Source organism: Polypterus senegalus, chromosome 9, assembly GCF_016835505.1.
Source record: "Polypterus senegalus isolate Bchr_013 chromosome 9, ASM1683550v1, whole genome shotgun sequence".
NCBI lineage: Eukaryota > Metazoa > Chordata > Cladistia > Polypteriformes > Polypteridae > Polypterus > Polypterus senegalus.
The window spans coordinates 140,955,670-140,961,562 of NC_053162.1; the positions used below are offsets into that span (position 1 = coordinate 140,955,670).

Sequence of the window (5,893 nt, forward strand, 5' to 3'; positions counted from 1 at the left end):
AAAATGATCTGAAAATAGTATGTTTTATTTACATGATTATGGTGAATCCTAATATTGAAAGAGCGTTAAACTTTATACTTATTGGTTAAAATTTTGTTTTAATATAAAAAGTAGGTGGATTCACCCCTTGTTAATTCTCTCCGCCTCTGCCCATAACCCCCCCACCACCCCTTGTTTCCTTATAAATAGTCCTGCTTTCAGAAAGAAGAGCAGATTTCCTCTGTTGTTCTGTGACCAATACTGAGCTGATTGGTGAAAAAGATGGACAGGTCCCGAGGCCAGTCAGCACCCTCATACTTGATATGGTCAATTTTCACATTACTATGCTGTTGTTTCCCAGTTGGAATAGCTGCTGTAATTTGCTCTTGCAGGGTAAGCATATAATATGTTTTCTTTTAGATAACCTATGAATGTTAAGAATTATTATGAAAGAAATATATGATTATATCTAAGTGTCACCTTTTATAAAAAAAAAAGGATCTTATAAGTTGTCTTACATCAGGAAAGTCTTAGTGGAAAGACAAAATGTCTAAAAATGTAATTGACCTTTGTAAAATTTATAGTATACCGAATATTATATTTGAAAGTAGGTGTTTGTCTGCTACATTGATTTTATTGAAAGTATATTTATTATTTATTCTCTTTTACATGTTTTCTTGCATTCTCTGGCTTCACTGCTGCTGCAGTATTAAAAGTATAAAAGTCATAACAGCATATGTAGTATGATAACGCTTTGCAAATAATGATTTCAATTTGTGAACGATTGCAACTTCCAGCGCTACAGCACCAACATTATAGTAAACCATACTAATTTACGTAATGTCTGATGTGTATTATATTAAAAATGCACACAATTATACAGGTATGAAATCTAACATTGTCAGGCAGCACTGTATTGCATTAGTCAGCACTGCTGCTTCAAAGCTTCAGGGTAATGGATTCAAAGTGTAGAATGGTTGCTTACCGAGTAAAAATTATACCTTCTCGCCTTTAGCTGCTTAGGAGTGTCCTGCGATAGACTTCTGTCGCCCAGCGTGGCTGTTATACACGCCCAGCAGTCCTGTAGTGGAACAAGCAGCGATGCAGATTCTGAATTACGGCAAAGTTTTAAAAACGGTTCGATAGCCCAGTGTTACTTAAATTGGACGTTTTCTGTGCTAACATATACTGTTTATATATATATATATATATATATATATATATATATATATATATTTCTCAATTTCTCGGCGGTGATCACAGACTGTCTCTTCTAATGCATTGACTGGCCCAAAGTGTTACAACACTGATAGACTTTGTTTTTTCTTGCAGGTAAACGACGCCTCGAGCGCCGGGGATGGCGTCCGAGCAGCAGAAGCATCCAGGAAGGCGAGGATTCTCAATATTGTCGGACTCGTGATTGGCATTATTATGATAATCATAATTGTTACGGTTTCTTTTCTTAATAAGAAGCATCGCTAATGGACTGACTGAACACGCATCAACGCCGCTTGTGTATTTTGTAACACATACCTCCGATTGTCTTTTGGAAACTCCGTTTTTACGATTTTTTAAATAAAAAACGGTGTTTTTGTTAACTGTCTGTCTTTGGGAATCATTGCATTAGTATTGTATGCGTAATTGTCTAAAAACAACACTCACTGACCTTTCGAATAACCAAGTTTATTAGGCACAGAAAGGAAGTCTTGCATTGCCAGTGTTTTCCATAATGTGGCGCCTGAGACCCACTTTCGTAGATTTCTTTAAGCTCTTTTTCAGTCTTATAAAATAAAAACATTTGGTAAAAAAGAAAAGAAATGAGGAATATGAAAGCGATAACACTGGCACTGCTACATTAGTTAAAACGATAACGGTATCGTTTCTACATATGTCAATGGCGTAAAGACTGTGCACGAAAGGAGCTAAAAATCAAACTCAGTCTGACTCTGTAAGTGGAAGTTATAAGGTATCAGCTACTCACTCATCTATGCGAAAAGCAACCTCGAAGCATTCTGCGGTCTTATCACAGCGCTGTGACTTTCCTACTGAAATAATCGGTCTGCTGCTCATAGTTTTGTGTAGAAAAATGAGAGAAACAATTTAGGAATATATGCAGTATGTGCTATGAAATTAAGTGATTTTTGCGATGTGCACACATTTAAAAAACGAACTCAGTCATTCTGGGTCGAGAGGCGAAGGAAAACGAAGCTCAAGTCGACAGCACCAGGCGGAAGGAGGAGTGCCAGTCCTTCAGATGCCCCCCTCTACTACACATATTGTACCTACACTCACGCTTGTCGGATGGTGCGATAAGAAAACTGCTACTACCACACTGCCATTCTTACGCAAGTTGCCAAACTAATAATAAACAACAAGCAGCGGAAAAAGTTACACCAAAAATGAAAAAAAAACTCCCCTTTTATAGGTTCTCAGGTCCTGGCAACAGGTTTTTGTTCCCAATCACTTAGCCATTTGATCTTTTTATCATCTATTATCCTGCATTCAGAAAAGCATAAAAAAGTGTAATTTTAGGTGTATATGGACATTTATATATACAGTTCATCCAGAAAGCATTCACAGCGCATCACTTTTTCCACATTTTATGTTACAGTCTTATTCCAAAATGAATTAAATTCATTTTTTTCTCAGAATTCTACACACAACACCCCATAATGACAACATGAAAAATGTTTACTTGAGGTTTTTGCAAATTTTTTAAAAATAAAAAAACTGAGAAATCCTTTGTACATACAGTAAGTATTCACAGCCTTTGCTCAATACTTTGTCGATGCACCTTTGGCAGCAATTACAGCCTCAAGTCTTTTTGAATATGATGCTACAAGCTTTGCACACCTATCCTTGGCCAGTTTTGCCCATTCCTCTTTGCAGCACCTCTCAAGCTCCTTCGGGTTGGATGGGAAGTGTCAGTGCACAGCCATTTTAAGATCTCTCCAGAGATGTTCAATCGGATTCAAGTCTGGGCTCTGGCTGGGCCACTGAAGGACATTCACAGAGTTGTCCTGAAGCCACTCCTTTGATATCTTGGCTGTGTGCTTAGGGTCATTGTCCTGCTGAAAGATGAACCGTCGCCCCAGTCTGAGGTCAAGAGCGCTCTGGAGCAGGTTTTCATCCAGGATGTCTCTATACATTGCTGCAGTCATCTTTCCCTTTATCCTGACTAGTCTCCCAGTTCTTGGCGCTAAATACATCCCCACAGCATGATGCTGCTACCACCATGCTTCACTGTAGGGATGGTATTGGCCTGGTGATGAGCAGTGCCTGCTTTGTCTCATCAGACCAGATAATTTTGTTTCTCATGGTCTGAAAGTCCTTCAGGTGCCTTTTGGCAAACTCCAGGCAGGCTGCCATGTGCCTTTTACTAAGGAGTGGCTTCTGTCTGGCCACTCTACCATACAGGCCTGATTGGTGGATTGCTGCAGAGATGGTTGTCCTTCTGGAAGCTTCCCCTCTCTCCACTGAGGACCTCTGGAGCTCTGACAGAGTGACCATTGGGTTCTTGGTCACCTCCCTGACTAAGGCCCTTCTCCCCCAATTGCTCCGTTTAGATGGCCGGCCAGCTCTAGGAAAAGTCCTGGTGGTTTCGAACTTCTTCCACTTACGGATGATGGAGGCCACTGTGCTCATTGGGACCTTCAAAGCAGCAGAAATTTTTCTGTAACCTTCCCCAGATTTGTGCCTCGAGACAATCCCGTCTTGGAGGTCTACAGACAATTCCTTTGACTTCATGCTTGATTTGTGCTCTGACATGAACTGTCAACTGTGGGACCTTATATAGAAAGGTGTGTGCCTTTCCAAATCATGTCCAATCAATTGAATTTACCACAGGTGGACTCCAATTAAGCTGAAGAAACATCTTAAGGATGATCAGGGGAAACGGGATGCACCTGAGCTCAATTTTGAGCTTCATAGCAAAGGCTGTGAATACTTATGTAAATGTGATTTCCCAGTTTTTTTATTTTTAATAAATTTTCAAGAATCTCAAGTAAACTCTTTTCACGTTGTCATTATGGGGTGTTGTGTGTAGAATTCTGAGGAAAAAAATGAATTTAATCCATTTTGGAATAAGGCTATAACATAACAAAATGTGGAAAAAGTGATGCGCTATGAATACTTTCTGGATGCACTGTATTTGTATTTTTGTTACTGCTTAAAATGCCGTTTCCCAATTAATTCACTTAATCAATGTAAATTGTATCCTAATAATGCCATTCACAAACAAGCAGCGCAAACAACACATGCTGTTTAAAATACCAACTCTTTATTAGCATTTTATAGGTCTTTACTGGATTGTGTGGTTCGCGCCATTGCTTGACAAAGCACCGTAACATTCTGGGAAGTGTTCTTCGCCATTTGAAGTTGGTTCTTTGTGCTTTGAAAAACTCCCTAATATGTAGAAAAAGCCCCACATCTTTAATGTATGGTAGGCTGCAGAACACTAATAGATTAAGAAAACCTTGGACTGAGCCTGTGTTACTGGATGTATGCTGCAAGAATCCTTTTAAATCATGACCCATTGGAATTTAACAGATCTGTTACCATAATGGTTATTGACTGTGTGAATCCTGTTACAAATCTAAATAATAATAATAATAATAAAAACTTCTTTCTGGAACTTTCATGTGGATGGGTCTTTTGGGAACCAAAAATGGTTCCCCTAAGGCATCACTCTAAAGAACCACACTGGCACCTTTATTTTTAAAAGTGCAGAATTCTTTAAGGCTGCAAACTTCAAAATCAGGCCTACTGATGTTCTCATTACTAAATCATGGATTAAATAACCAGTCACTGGAAAAGCAGACTGAAAATCATGATAATGATGGAAATCTTAATAAACAAGGAAAACACAATAAATTATCCCCATGCAACAATAAATGCTTGGAATATTCTAAAAAAAAATATAACCACATTTCTACATTGACTACACAACATAGAAACTGGGACGTGTTTGCTTAAGGGTCCAATTAAAAACAGAAGTGGTTGGAACAAAAAAACTGCTTAGTCCCCTGGACTAAGTCTGAGAAACTTTGAGTTAGATAAATAATTCACAACAATAAAAATGATCAGCTTTATTTAATTTAAGAATAGTCTGATGTCAGTGTGTTAGTGCTACTGCCATCAGAGATCCCGTGACCTGGGTTCCAATCCTCTGCCCTTTCAGTATCAATTTATAGTTTATACACTCTCCATATTTCTATTTGAGTTTTTCTTGAGCTGCTTTTCTTCCCAATTTTCCAAAGACAAGCGTGTTAGGTTAACATTCTGCATTGGCTATTCTAAATGATCAGGTTCATGCCTTGCTCCCAGTGCTACTGGGGTAGGCTTCCATACACCCCTAAATTAGATTAAGATGGTCTTTAAATGTTATATTTTTATCTTGAAGAAAACAAAAAAAACCTGAATTTGATTTATTTTTCATGTGTATTTTATAATAAGTCTGACAAAATTACAACTTATATAAAAATGTCTCAATCACACTTCATCAGCAACACCTTATAACTTTAAGCATTCATAACTCCCCAGCCTGGGAAAACAATCTCATTACTTTAACTTTCAGACATCTGTTTTCTATCTTCCTGCACAGTCCTCTTTTACAATGTCTCCTTATATGCAGGTGGGAACAGGCTTTTTTTAAAATTTTGCCTTGTTATATCAATAAAAAATAAGCTATTATTTTGTTACTCTCCTCATTTATCATACTGTGCTTAGTGTTACAGTATAGCATATAACATCTATGAATACAGTACATAGGATGTGGTCAATTGTTTTACGAAAGGAAGTTGAATTTCTTCCAGAACACAGTGAAAGTTTTGAGAGGAAAAGGCTATTCAGCACAATCTTTATTCGTTCATTTAATACAATACACCTAACATTTTCCAAAAAGCATCCATATTCA

General features: G+C 37.8%; 1 long non-coding RNA gene across 1 annotated transcript; it reads left to right on the forward strand.

Moving 5' to 3' along the window:
• The first annotated feature begins 205 nt into the window (after positions 1 to 205).
• Positions 206 to 1,577, forward strand: LOC120535868. The gene is made up of 2 exons (XR_005634980.1): positions 206 to 372; positions 1,312 to 1,577. It is a non-coding gene; the product is annotated as an uncharacterized LOC120535868 (long non-coding RNA).
• The last annotated feature ends 4,316 nt before the right edge of the window (positions 1,578 to 5,893 follow it).